This window comes from Narcine bancroftii, chromosome 4 (genome assembly GCF_036971445.1).
Source record: "Narcine bancroftii isolate sNarBan1 chromosome 4, sNarBan1.hap1, whole genome shotgun sequence".
Taxonomy (NCBI): Eukaryota; Metazoa; Chordata; class Chondrichthyes; order Torpediniformes; family Narcinidae; genus Narcine; species Narcine bancroftii.
The window spans coordinates 98362855-98378294 of record NC_091472.1 but is presented as its reverse complement, the minus strand read 5'-3'; positions in this window follow the sequence as shown (position 1 = coordinate 98378294).

Below are 15440 nucleotides of genomic sequence, written 5' to 3'. Positions count from 1 at the left end.
TTCAGAATTGAAAGAGATGACTGTTAGCCTCAAATGCTGTAAATGGACAGTTCTTGGAACAGATTGGCAGCTTGTGATAAGCAGCTTTCAGGTCAATGGTCGAATAGACCCAATACTGCGCAATATCATTCACCATGTCCGCAATTCGTGGTGGAGAGGGGGGGGGAGATATGCGCCCAGGAGTGTGTACAGATTAATAGTTTGACTATGGTCAATTACAAGCTTCGACTTGTTTTCCCCTTTTACTATCATCACTTGGACTCTCCAAGGGCTAGTGCTAGGTTCGATGATACCTTCACTTTGAAGACATTGTGTCTCAGACTTTATGAAGTCTCAATCTGCTGTGCTGTACCTCCTGTTCTTGGTAGCAATAGGTTTGCAGTCTGGAGATATATTCGGGAAGAGAGGTGGGGGGTCGATGTGGAGAGGGTACATGTGGGTTCTGATTTTAGGGACCCTCCTTTCCGAACCGTTATAGGGGGAGGGGACCAGAATACTCCAAGGTCGTGCTTTTAAGGTGATACAAGAAGTTCAGACTTAACAACACCAGAGCACTCAATTCATTAAGTACATACAGGCATATCTTACAAAATTCCCCCCCTCAGACAACAAATGTACTATACAATGTTCTTGAATACAGGTAGAGTGTGAATGAGACACAAGAAATATATGATAATTGGAAGGATACACCTTTAGGTTGTATTCTTGTGCAATCCGTGAGTCTATGAAGCTTTCAGTAGAGCCTGTGTCGATTAGGCATTTAGTGAAGTGTCTGTTTACCTTAACAGTCACTATGGAGTTGTTAAGCTGGTGAGGTCTGTCCTTATGTAGAACCATTGAGGCGAGGACTCTGGAGACTCTGTACTCCTCATTCGTGTGTCCACACCGCCCTGGGTTGCCCATAGGTAAGATGGCATCAACCTCGTGGCGCAGTAAGATGGTCGCTCTCCTTCCTCTGACGATGAAGGTGCCGAGTTTGAATTTGAGTTGCAGCAAGATGGTTGCTGAGTCTTTTCATCCCGTTTTCTCGCAGCCACCTCCTTCAGTATGTAGCGCAGCAAGTTGGTTCAGGCGTTTGGGGTTGACAGCTTGGGGCTGGAATCAGATCTGGGAGTGGTGCAGGTTGTGAACTTCCCCGGGCTTCTCCTCGCGGACCCTTGGTAAACCCTTGCCCAATGTTCTTTCTTGCCACAGCTGGAGCAAACTGTCTTTAGCCGGGCAATGAGATCAGGGGTGCTGACTCTTGCTGCAGTAAAAGCATTCCCTAGCACAGGAGTGCTCCCTAGCACAGGAAGCGGCAGCCGTTGGGGCAGAGGTAGTGAGAGTAGCCAGTCTTTGGAGAGTGTCACCTGAGTAAGCGAGCTTGCTAACATTGAGGTCGTTGTTCTCGAGCTTGGCCTGTTCCAGTAACTTGGCCAGTTCAATGTCGCTAGCCAGGGCCTTCTTACCTGACTCGAGCAGTTGCTGCCTCATGTACCTCAAGCAGACCCTCACGACTAGAGTGTCTGGATCTGTTCTTCCTCTCGAACATGGCCCTTAGCTGTTTCGTACCTGCACTTCTTGGCAAGCGTTCACAGATCCAGCAGGTAATCATCAATGGTCTCTCCTGGCTGTTGGCAACATAGAGCGAGTTATTGCTTCGCTAGGACCTCATTTTGCGACTTCAGGTACCAAGTTTTCAAAGCCTCGATGGCAGTATCATATGTAGAGCAGTCCCTGATCACTGCATATCCTTTTGTTCCTACCCTTGAAATGAGTGCGGACCTCCTGAGTTCATTGGTGTGGAAGACGTCTCTGGTCACATTCAGGTAGGCCCAGAAGCAGTCTAGCCAGTACGTGAACTCCTCAGCCACATTGGGGGACAGAGGGTCTATTAGCAGCATCCCTGGTTTGAGCAGCGCTTCCATCTTCTAGGGAATAAGCTAATAAAATTGTAGCGTGAATAAAAGCTCTCACAACTGGAAGGAGAACATGCGCTTTTGTTGGCTTATAACTGAGGGTAGGGTCTCACAGTGTTCTTCAGAAGGGCTCAGGGTTTAGGCAGGAAACCAGGGTTATATATGGGTAGATGGGGGTGGAGCCAGCCACAGTACAACACACACTAGTGAATCTCAGTTCACTGCAGAGGGCCAGAGTTGTGCCAAGGAAATTCAAAGAAGCCATTACGAGGCTGAAAAACAAGAATAAAACAGTAAGAGACATTGTCCAAACCTTAGGATTACCTGAATCAACTGTTTTGAATGACATTAAGAAAGAGTTTACTGATAAGATCAGTAATTGCAAAGAGACTGGTAGGCCAAGGAAGACCTCCATTATGAAGAATTCTCATCATAATGAAGAAAAATGCCCAAATGGCTGTTCAACAGATCAGAAACACCTTTCAGGAGGCAGGTGTGGATGTGTCAATGATGACTGTTTGCAGAAAACTTCATAAACAGAAATACAGAGGTTGCACTGCAAGATGCACACCACTAGTTAGCTACAGAAACAGGATGGCCAGATTACAGTTTGCCAAGTGTTTCAGAGTTCTGTGTTGTGTATTGGCCTCTGTGTTGTGTGGTTTTATGTTAAAAAGTGACAGTTTGTCTTAGAGAGCCAAGGTGAAGGTGGACTGCTGAGAGAATGGGAGACGGACTGGGCATGTGCAGAAAATGATCTAAAAATTTCTGGACTTGGAAGACAAACCACCACTGGGGGTGCTGTGGAGTGGAAGGAGGCCCAGAGCATGAGTCATGGTCTGGAGGACAGTTTAGAATGTTGGGATTTCAAGAAGGATGAACATTCCGAAGGCAGCCAGAAGGATCCGGACCAAGCTAGTGGTTCCTCTCTCTGCAAGCAACATAAGAAGACAACTTTGAATTTTGTGCTCTCTCTCACTCTCTCTCTCTCTTTCTCTCTCTCTCTCTCTCTCTCTCTTTCTCTCTCTCTCTCTCTCTCTCTCTCTCTCTCTCTCTCTCTCTCTCTCTCTCTCAAAGATCTTTTGGCTTCAGGTTACCAAACAAACTAAATTTTGTTTATGATCTTTGCTTCAGTTGAGATCAAAGTTTTGTGAGTCTTGTGTGTTTTGTGTTTGTTTTGTGTCTAAGTTTTTCTGTGGGCTGGTTGGAAATATAACTAAGACTTTAATTACGTATGTTATATTTAGGCTGGGGAATTTATTAGTTTTACACTGTTATAGAAATTTGCATAGTAACCAGGGGCATCGTTATAAAAGGGGGGATTTTGAATTAAAGTTTGAAGGTGATTTTTTTTGTTAATAAAGTAATTGTTAATCTTTACCCCTGTGTGACATGCCTTCTTTGTGGTTGATGGTTTGATCTTGTAACACACACATGTCAAACTCTGGCCCAATTATATTTGGCCCGCAAGATTATATTAAATATATATTAGAGTTGGCCCGCTGGCCGCCGCGCCAGTATAGCGCATGCACACTGAAGGTGAAAATGAAGACGACGGAGGTGTGGAGGGATCTCAGAGTCCTGAATCCCGGGGATTGGAGCGCCGCACTCAGCCCGCCCGGCTCCCGGACACACAGACGCGGCTGGAGTTGGGGACCATCCTCGCTGGGTCTGCGCTTCAGCGGCGACGCTGGACTGAACGTCTCATTGGCAATGCCTTCCCCCTCGCTCCGTGCGCGGCGGACCCTGCCTCCCGCTCCTTTTGTTGGAGACGAACCCGGCGCCGTGAGATCGCAGTTTAATCCCTCTCCAACCATGGGAGGGGGGGTGGGAGCAATGCGCTCTTCTCAGCCAATTCCTCCACCGCCCCGGACACCGGCGTTTCAACAAGGGGTTCGGGTGCCTTCGTCAGGTGACCGACCAAGACAAGGGGAGAGCGTACAAACTCCACACAGACAGCACCTGAACTCGGGTGAACATGGAGCTGCGACCCCACATTCCACATCAGGACTGTGTGTAAGATTGGGAGCAGTGAGACGGAAGCTTATTTTTTTCCTGTGATTTAAGCCTTTCTTGGGGTGGGGGGGGGGTCCTTCTCTGACCACTTGCCTAACAATTAACCACAATACAACAGTTCTCAACCTTTTTCTTGCCACTCACGTCCCTGTGCTATTGGTGCTCTGTGATTAGTAAGGGATTGCTTAAGGTGGTCTGTGGGTGGAAAGAAAAAGTTTGAAGACCACTGCTTTAATCATCCCTCATTGACTCGTCATGTGCACGGTTTCAGTCACTAAAGGAAATGGGCCAATGACAATGAAAGAGTTTATCCAAAACTATTATTAAACATTTATTTTAATAAGAAAAAGTTTAACATTACATATGTTGAAAGAAGAGAAAACATGCAGATGTTGTTGAAAATTTTCAATAAATATTTAGTTTGGCCCTCGACTTAGTCCAAGTTTTTAATTTTGGCCCTCCGTGAATTTGAGTTTGACACCCCTGTTGTAACACAAGAAATATTTAGAAGAGCTTACAGAATTCTGAGAAAAGGTCTTGAGGTGAGATCAGACCAAGATTAACCTGTATCAGAGTGATGGCAAGAGTAAAGTGTGGAAGGGTAAAGGAACTGCCCAAGATCCAAAACATGCCACCTCATCTGTGAATCATGGTGGTGGGGGTGTAATGGCCTGGGCATCTATGGATGCCACAGGTGCTGGTGCTGATGAAGTAACTGCTGATAGCATTTTGATATAAAATTTGTCATCCTTAAAATAGAAATGAAATTTGATGATCCTATGCTCATATGTGCTCAATGTACATTCGTTGAGCAGATCAATCTACTGATTCAATAGTTGAGTTTTGATCAATGAACCACAGAGAGATGTATTCATTGTGTATTCTGATTATATCAAAAATTGAACATTTCTAACAATGATGATGAGCTACAATATTCATCAGAAATGAAAGTAAAATGATTACACATTGCAGTCTTGTGCTGGATTGAAACCCAGGATTCTCCAACTGAAACAAGAGTAGTCGCTAATGAACTACATCTGAATAGGTTAAAAACAAACTTCACTGCTCAGAGCTCAGTGTCTGTGAGTTGTGGAGGGTCACTGGCAGCAACAGAATTTTAAACCTCATCAATCTGTGATCTGTGGCTCAGCATATCCTTGAAGCTACCATTAATATGAAGCCATAGGCAGTTGACCACAATTCTAAAAGAGCATGCCAGGAACTTGGCCATGTTTTTTTAAAAAAGAACTAGTTCAAACTTTTCACTTAAAACCCCTTCAGTCTAATATTAGAAGAGAAGGAAGGAATAATTGACAGTGCTGCCAACAATACTTGCAAACCAGTAATCTGTTCATTGATGCTCAGTTCAGTTCCTATACAGATCCCTACAAGTGAGTGACATACGAAAAACAAAAGGCAACTGAACCATGAAAGCAATATAAGATGAATTTTCCAGAGGCATCAAGCTAAGTATAAAACTCAACCAATGTGTTAGGAAGGAAAAAGAGTTAAGGCACAGCGCTGTGAGTCCTTGAAAATTACAATCTTGGCCAAAGGATGGGCAAAGCTGGATTCTATCCATGAGGTGAACATGAAACCATGTCTGACAGATGAACAATAAGATATGGCAAAACATGGAAGAAATTACAAATTGTTCAATAAATTTCTCCAATCGTAATGTCCACAGGGAAATTTGGAGATAAAGGGGATCAGTGGAGTTGAAGAGCCTTTTGTGACTAGGAAGGTAGTAATGTTCTTCAGAGTGTTCTGGATAGTTCTCCATAAAATATACTCAAACCATCAATGATACAGGATGTTTTTGTTTATAATAATTAATGTGCTAAATTTAGTTAACACTTAAATCCAGAATTTGAAAGCAAGAAATAGAAATAGACTTTATTTTACTTAAGGCTCGTCCAATGTGATGAACCAGAGATTGTCCACAGTAAAATGGCCATATAAAGTGACAATGTGTCATGAGAGACTGTTTTAAAAATGTTAAACAAACCATAACATATCACCTTAAGGAACAAATGATTTACTTGTCAGAGAACAATAACCTTGACGTAATGCCAAAAGTGGAAGTATTTTGAAGGCATGAACTATACAGATCCTACAAATGAGAGACATACGAAAAACAAAAGGCAACTGAACCGTGAAAACAATATAAGATGAATTTTCCAGAGGCATCAAGCTAAGTATAAAACTCAACCAATGTGTTAGGAAAGAAAAAAAGTTAAGGCACAGCTCGAAAATTGTTAATGTGAACATTATGAATAATTAATTTCCATTGGTCTTTTTTTACAGAGAAAGGCACTAGAAAATAATAAAGACTAATAAATTCAAATGGCTTCCATCCTAAGATTTAAAGAAAGTGGTTGGGAAATTGCAAATTCTCTGATTATAATTTTCCAAAGTTCTATCCATTTGAGAAACTTTCCTCCCAAATGGAAAAATTGCACAAAACTGTAATTTAGTAAGGTGAAAAGAAGTAATTCGAGACCATTAAGTGAAACGTCTTTGTCAGAAAATCATCACTGCACAATTAAATGACTTGATCAGTGAAAAAAATGTACTCATAAATTATTTTCAAAGTAGGATATATAGTATTATCAGTTATTGAAGTTTTACAGATAAGAGAAAGCTTGCTGCAGTTGAAATGTATGAATTATAGTGGCCCACGAACCGAATCGCGACCCAGCTCACAAAATGGCCGGCAAACACAGTGATTGCGAGGGCTCCGCAGGGACCAACGGCCATTGTTCTGCGTGACCTCCCGCATGGCGGGAGACAGCGGGCAACGGCAGGAATGCCAGCCAGTCAGAGGCCGGCACTGTGATGATGTCACTCCTGTCGTCAAAGGCAGGGAGTGAATATAAACAGAGCTGGCAGTGCAATAAATCAGTCTTCAACCTTGACTCGACTGTGTGTGTCGTTCTTGCTCCACACTTCACGTAGCATGCACACTACAGGATTTAAAGTCAATTTATTGATGTGTTCAAGAAAATGGGAAACAGCAGGGATAGTGCACAGATATTTACATTGTCAGGATAACCAATCCCACAGGAATCCTCTGTGAGCAACTATTTATAGTATTTTTTAAAATGGCAATAAAGGGATAGAAAGCAGTATATGATGATTAATCAAATATGAGTTAACAAGTACCATGGTAGGAGTGGATGAATTAAAATGCAAAAGGTTTCATTACTCTGACGCCTTGAGATTTAATGAAAAAAGTAGGTGTAAATAGTTATTCTGTTATGGCTTGCACTGTAGCCACAGAGGTCAATCCCTCTGGACCTGGAAATACTTAAAACAAGTATAATTATCAAATGGTGAATGGCTAGAAAAACAACAGGTCCTGAGACTTAAGGATCAATATATAGGGATCATTAGAATGTCATGGATGGATACAGAAACATTATTTTCCCAGTGTAGATGATTCAAGAACTCAAGGGCATAGTACGTTTCAGGTGAGAGGAAAGCAACTTGAGGGACCTGAGGAGAATCCTTTTCACACAAAGGGAAGTCCATTTATGTAACAAGCTGCCAGAGATGCTACTGAAATTAGTACAATATTGATAGAAGGGATTTAGAAGGCCCCGGGCCAAATGCCGGAAAATTAGATTAGCCCTGAATTGGTTGGCATGGGCATCTTGGGGCCAAGGGCCTGTTCCTTGCTGTATAACTATGCAAATTGCAAAAACTATGATTCTCTTGAGTTTATTTGACAACTGGAATGAAATTTTCAATCTATTAAGAGTGAATTAATGGGTTAGGTAGAGAGCAACTATTTCTATTTAGGGAGTTTAGAATTATGAGAACATACTGTAAACGAACAATTTTGCAGGAATAAAGTTAGAAATACTCCTACCCGAAAAAGTGGAATTCATAAAACAAGTGAGTTTGATAAACTTTAACCAGAGTTATTCAGATTTATTGTCAGAGTACATACATGACATCACATACAAGCCTGAAATTCTTTTTCCTGCAGGCCAGGCCAAATCACCACTTATTGGTGTTTTTAAAAAAAACTGTACTCAACATACATAAGTACACAAATAAAGAAATATAAACAAACATGGAGAAAAAAAATCAATAAAGTGCAAAGGCAAGAGTCCTTAAATGAGTCCCTGATTGAGTTGTTGTTGACATCTGATGGTGGAGAGGTAGCAGTTGTTCCTGAACCTTGTGGTGCAAGTCTTGTGCCACCTACACCTCTTTCCTGATGGTAGCGGTAAGAATGGTGTGTTTGCTGGGAGATATTGATCCTTGATGATTGCTGCTGCTCTCTGACAGCAGTGTTTCCCATAGATATTCTCAATTGTGGGGAGGGTTTTGCTTGTGATGTCCTGGACTGTGCCCACTACCTTTTGGAGGGCTTTACGTTCAGGGGTATTGGTGTCCACATACCAGTTATTAAGATTAAGATACAATGAAGCATAAATAGTATGTCATAGATTGACCATAATCTCTGAGTGGAATAATGGTCAACCCACTATTCTAGTGCCAAGTAATTAGGGAAATTACCATGGGTCATCAAAAAAATAGTTTACTGAATATGACATTAATAGCTATATTAAGATGAGAGTAAATAGGAATCAAATATTAAAACCCTTTACCAATTGCACATATACCTTTAATGTATTTGTGATTCCTATTCCTAGCCAAGTGCATTTTGCAAAATTATTTTCATTAAATGGCCAACCAATTTTGTTATTCCCAGGTACCATTCTATTATCTGCAAAAAAAAAATCAAAATATATAACATTAAATCACGTTGATTTCCTGGATTTTATGCCATGACTTTGGCAGTGTCATAGTGAGATGATAAACCCTATACTATTTCAGTTAATATTACAAAGATTAATATTGTATATGGTATTTATTTGTACCATAAATGTGAGATTTAGCCCATATTATCTTTCAGTGGATAAATTATATTGTTGCATTGGAATGTTAATGAAAGGTGTGATACATTGACTTCAAGTAAGCTGATTAATAGTTAACATTTTGAATCTGTCATTCATATAAATCAGTGGTTCTCAACCTTTTTCTTTCCACTCACATACCACTTTAAATATTCCCTATTGCCATAGGTGCTCTGTGATTAGCAAGGGAGTGCTTAAGGTGGTATGTAACTGGGAAGGGACAGTTGAGAATCACTGCTCTCGACCCAATTGTTACTGAAATATTTTGCTTGAGAAAAATTGTCATTGGCCCATTTCCTTTGGAGTTATGAAACTGTGCACATAACGAGTCAATTAGGTACGCGCAGCCAGGCGCTACTCGAAGTAATGACACACATACAAATGTAGTCTAGTTTATTGGGGCTGAAACCTGACTTTAATACCATTTGTGTTTCCGCCATTTGCCCCCATTTGCTGATATCACCGCCTGCACAGCAATACTGGGTTTCCTGCGCTTGGGTACATTCTTACATGACGATGCCTTTTTCACTGCGCGCTGTCCCTATCTGTTGGCTTTGCAGCAGGATCAACACCATGTTGGGGATGCCGGCCCCTACACTGCCTTAGATGCCAGTTTGCTTGGTTGGGCCAGTCTGCTGGCTCTTGGCTGCACTTGCTGCCAGGAGCACTGGCCCGATTGCCGTGGTGGTGTGCCGCTACATGACCCCTCCACCAGAACCGGCTCTATTGTCTTTGGTGCCCGAAGGCAGTGTCTCTGTATGCTTTGGTGGCCTGCATCTCTTGTGTGGTGTTGGCTCTCAACTGGGCATGCCAGGTCCAGGTGTGTTGGCTTTAACCTGTCCATAGTGAAGTCCTCCATCTTGCCTCCGACCTCCAGCTCAAACGTGGTGCCGTTGTTATGTACGACCGGGAATGGACCCTCATACAGCCTCTGTAGCAATAGGCAGTGTGGACTCCTGCAAATAAAAACATACAGTCCTTCAGGGTATGTTGGTCCTCACTTGTCTGTGCCTGGTCAGTGGAGTCAGGTCCAGGTTGCTGACTCGTTCCTGTAGCTTGTGGAGGATTGCTGCTGTGTTGTCTTGTTGCTTGTCTGGAGGGGGTGAAAATTCCCCGCAGACCATCAGTGGAGCTCCATAGACGAGTTCAGCGGAAGAGGTGTTGAGGTCCTCCTTGTGCAGATCCCAGCAGTGCCTATGGTAGCTCGTCTATTCAGTTTGGTCCCTGTAGACTGGCCATGTGTGCAGATTTAAGGTGCCCATGGAAGCGCTCCACTAGCCCATTTGATTGCGGATGATAGGCTGTCGTGTAGTGCAGCTGAGCACTCCACAGGCTGGCGAGGTCAGACCTTAAGCTGGAGGTGAATTGGGCACCTCTGTCCGATGTAATGTGGGAGGGTATGATGAACCATGCCACCAGGAGGAGATGAGGGCCCTAGCACATGAGGTCGTAGAGGTGTCTGCCATTGGGACTGCTTCTGGCCACCTGGAACACAGTTGACCATTGTGAACAGGTAGCCAAACCCCTGGGATACATGTAGAAGTCCCATGATGTCAAGTGCTGTGGTGGGGTCTTGGTGTGCTGCTGTACCTTGGCTGTTTGGCACTGAGTGCTTGCCTCCGCCCACCCGCTGACCTATTTCCAAAGACCATGCCACACATATATTCTGGCCACCAATTGGAACATGCTCCTGATGGATGGGTGAGCCAGTTCATGGATGGAGTCGAAAACCTGTTGTCCCCGAGCCACTGGGACGATAGGTCTGGCCTGTCCGGTGGCCATGTCGCACAGGAGGGTGGTGTTACCTGTGCTGACTGGGATGACCTGGAGTTGCAGTCCCGATATGGCTGTCTTCTACTGGGGCATCTTCGTGTTGCTGTGCCTTTGCTAGCGCCATGAAATCCACTCCCTTCGATAGCGCATGGATGTTCTTGCGTGGATAGTGTGTCCACCATCATGTTGTCCTTGCCTGAAACGTGCTGCACATCTGTGGTGTACTCAGATGTATTACAGATGATGCTGTTGGTGAGCTGACCAGGGGTCCGAGATTTTGTCCAGAATGAAAGTCAGAGGTTTGTGGTCAGTAAAGGCTGTAAATGTCCCACCCGCGAGGAAGTACCAGCAGTGGCGGATGGCTAAGTACAGCACCAGTAGCTAGCTCTCTGTTGAAAGTGCTGTACTTCAGTTCTGGAGGCCGCAGATGTTTGCTGAAGAAAGCCAGCGATCGCCAACTCCCTTTGTTCTGCTCCTCTGGAACACCACTGATCGCCATTCCTGAGGCGCCCATCATCAGAGCTGTTGGAGTGTCTTCCCAGGGGTGAGTCAAAAGAGCGGCATCGCCAGGGCTTCCTTGGTCTTCATGAAAGCCTCCACCAATTCTTTGTCACATGTTACGTCTTTGGTCTTGCCCACCATTTTGGCGATCAAGGGTTGCATGATTCTGGCAGTCAAGAGATTGAACCTGTGGTAGAAGTAAATCATCCCCACGAACTGTAGTCCCCTGATTGAGCTGGGCCTAGGAAACATCTGGATGGCCTCTACCTTGCTGGGAAGTAGTATGGCCCCATCCTTGGTTATCCTATGGCCCAGGAAGTTGAGGGTCTCCCACCCAAACTGGCATTTGGCTGGGTTGATCGTCAGTCCAAACTCACTCAGCCAGGCGTAAAGGTTGTGGAGATGCACCAAGTGTTCTTGCCGGTCTTTGCTTGTCACAAGGATGTCATCTAGGTAGACGAAGGTGCCATCCAGGTCTTGGCCCACTGCATCCATCAGCCGCTGGAAGGTTTGCGCGGCATTCTTTAAGCCGAACGGTATACACAAAAATTTGAACAAGCTGAACAGGGTGATGATGGTGGTCTTGGGGATGTCATCAGGGTGTACTGGGATCTGATGGTATCCCTGCATGAGGTCCACTTTCAAGAAGATCTTCGCCCCGTGCAGGTTGACCGCAAAGTCTTGGATGTGCAGCACAGGGTAACAATCCAGTATTGTGGCCTTGTTGAGATGCCGGTAGAGGCTGTCGGTCTCCAACTCCCATTGGCCTTGGGCACCATGTGCAGGGGAGAAGCCCATGTGCTGTCTGGCCACTGTACTATGCCAAGCTCTTCCAGCTTGAGGATGTGATGCCGCTCTCAATGCCGGAGCATCTCTGTGGTGAACTGGGGGGTAAACACTGTCGGGACTCCACCAAGATCTTGGTGTACCTGTCCATGGATCGCTGCATTGAGTCCAGGTGGAGAGTAGGTAGCCTAGCATCCTTGAGAGGGAAAGTCTGGAAAGTCTGTGCGTGAACCAGTTTCCAACTCTTCAGGTCCACCAGCAGGCTGTGGGCACACAGGAAGTCTGCCCTGAGGAGCAGCCAACATGAACACCCACAAGAAGAGGCTGCCTCCCAACTTCATTTGGACCTTGCATGTGCCATAGGTCCTGATCATGCTGTTGTTGGTTGCCCTTAAGCGTGGGACCCACTTACCTGTTTCTGGTTTTCTGCCCAAACACTCTCTTTTCTGCTTCCGTAGGATGTCTGTTCATGCTGCGACTTTCCGAGGGTCACTGAAGACAGCATCCACCAGTAGTTGGACATCCTCAGGTTGTTGCTCTAGGAATGCCTGCTTGAACATTATGCAGGGTTCATGCTTCCCAATGAGGGTCAGTATATCGTTCATCAGGGCCGATGGGGGCCTGTCCCTCAGCCTGTCCAAGTGGAGCAGACGTGCCCCTCTCTTGTGCCATGAGAGCCCGAAGGACTCAATGAGTAAGTCTTTGAAAGTGATGTAGGCGCCTTCTGACAGGGGCCCCTGGATGAAATTGGCCACCCTGTTTGCCGTGTCCTGGCCCAGGGCGCTCACCATGTGGTAGTACTGGATGGACTTTGCTGTGATCTGCTGGATTTGAAACTGTGCCTCAGCCTGGTCAAACCAGATGCATGGCTGATTTGTCCAGAAAGTTGGCTGCTTCAGGGTGACTGTGTGGACTGCTGCCTGTTCACTCATTGTTGGAGTTTAGATGCTGTCTAAATGGTCAGGGTCACCAATTGTAGCCATGTGCTACTCGAAGTAAAGACACACACAACAGGTATAGCTCTAGTTTATCGGGGCTGAAGCCTGACTTTTAAACCGTTTGTGTTCCAAATGTTTGCCCCCATTTTCTGACATCACTGCCTGCATAACAATAGTGTGTTTCCCGCGCACAGGTACATTCTTACATTACAATATCTTCCCCGTGAGCCATCCCTATCTTTTGGCTATGCAGCGGGGCTAGCGCCATGTTGGGGATGCTGGCCCCTATGCTACCTTAGCCACCTGTTCGCAATCCCTTACTAATCACAAAGCACCGATGGCATAGGGAATACTTAAGGTGGTATCTGAGTGGAAAGAAAAAGTTTGAGAACCACTGATATAAATTAACTACTTTAAATGGTAGAATATTCAGGTGTACATCTATAACTTTGTTAAAATATTCACATAAATGTGAGAAATCATGAGCACTGTTTTGGGGGCTTGACCCCAAATGTTGACAACTCCTTTAACCTGCAGACTTCCTTTGAGTTTGCTTTTTGCTCCATCGTGCATTGAAAAATGTTAAAAGAATTATCAAGCAATGTATTAAAGAAACAATAATTTCCAAAAAATTAGATTAGAGTACTGGTAAAAACATTTAAGTAAGATTCAAATGAAAATATTATGACAGATATGTTTTTGAGAGATAAATTGGGGAAGATTTTTTTTTACTGTAGGTCACATACAAACACTTTAAAACAGATCTTTTTTAAAATACTGAAGCTCTGCTCATGTTAGACAGGCTGGCTCCAAGAGCCTTTGCAAAAGCTTTGGAGAGTGTCCAAGAGACTTCACTAATGGATTGTTGTTTACAAAAAGGCAACAGATGAAATAACTCGTCAGAGCCGCAGGCTGTCTGGAATGCAACTTGCTGTTTTAAGAGGGCCATGTGGTTTGGCAAGCAGAGAGAGTAAAACAAGCTTTCTCTCTGAGAGAGAAAGAGAGAGAGGGAGAAAGAATTCAGTTCTGCAGTTTTACAGTCAACAGCAGCAACTTGGACTGGAACAGGACAAGCTGGAAAGCTTGTGGAAAACCCCATTTGGAAGATGGGTTGTGACTGCTTAGTTCAGCTTGATCAAAGCCCTTGTGGTTCATACAAGAGGAGAGGATTGACTGCCTAATGTTGCACTTGAAATAAATGAAACAAAAAGGAACTCTGTGGTGACCAGAAAGAAAGAAGTTATCATACGGAAAACCCTGATGGGGCAAGTTTCTTTGGCAAGACACTGATGTGGCTGATTAAAATGGATCAATTTGTGTCCAGAAATAACAAATCTCTCTCTGAAAACCACCAAGACCCTTCCTGAGCAGTAACCATTTACCTTTTAAGCACCAAAGCCTGGGTGAATTTCATAAATGTTAAATTCTGTGCACAGTATACGATTTGCCAGCAACCAGTAATGAGAAGTGAGACTGGACGATGAATCAAAGGACTTTTCTAAACTTACATACACATTACATATATGCGCACTTAGAATTAGAAGGGGGGTAAGTTATGTTAGTTAAGTTAATAGAATAAGTTAAAGTTTGATCCTGTTTTCATATTTAAAGATAATTAAAAGCAACTTTTGTTTAAGTAACCATTTGTCTTGGTGAATATCTTTTGCTGCTGGGTTTTAGGGTCCTCTGGGCTCGTAACAATATTCAAACATGGCTTCTTATCATTTGTGACATCATTTCAATTATGTAATTTTTCAAGTATATTTATGAATAATACTTCAAGAAAATGTACTGCAGCAGCTTTCAGTTATGGGAGGAGCTAGTGAGAGTTAAGACAACCCAACAGGGAGAATAAACAATCACACAATTTCCTGTGCAGTACATTGTAAGGGCAGTGACATTAAACAAAACCTTGTGTTTCCGGTTTAGCGAGGGTTTACACAGATCTTGATTTCCAAGTCAAAATGTGTGCAAAGAGAATTTTGAATTTCAGATAAAACATACACTAAGAGTTAGATTAGCTAATTTCCATGTGGTCATTTAACCCTTAGCTTAGTCTTGCATATAAATCAATGGCTACCCCATCATAATGTATAACAACACTGGAATGATTCCAAATTAAATGTGAGGACTTCTGCAAGTATTTATTACCATAAAGACTTCCTGATGTTATCACCGAACTTTCCTTTTGTTTAGTGTTAAACTTGTCCTCCATCTTTGCTTCAACATATCTTGGGCATTATAATGATAATCAAACAAAATGATTGTGGAGTTAGGACAAAATGCAAGGTTCTGAGAGAAATTACTTAATCTTGGAGAATCATTACTTTTTATGGCAGTGGTTTCAAATTGAGTTACACAGATACCAGTGGTCCTTTCAGAAATTATAAGAAGGGGTTGGTTTTACAATTGTTGTATGGGAAGGTCCCTGGAGAAGGCTCTTTACAGTAAATAGGGTAATGTCTGACACAACAGGGAAAGGGAATGGAACGTTACCTCTGGGGGATCTGTACCTATTATGGAATCAGATAATGAAAAGATGGAAACCAGAATGGTTAATTGTATGATGCACCATCAATAATCACACAAGACTGGAG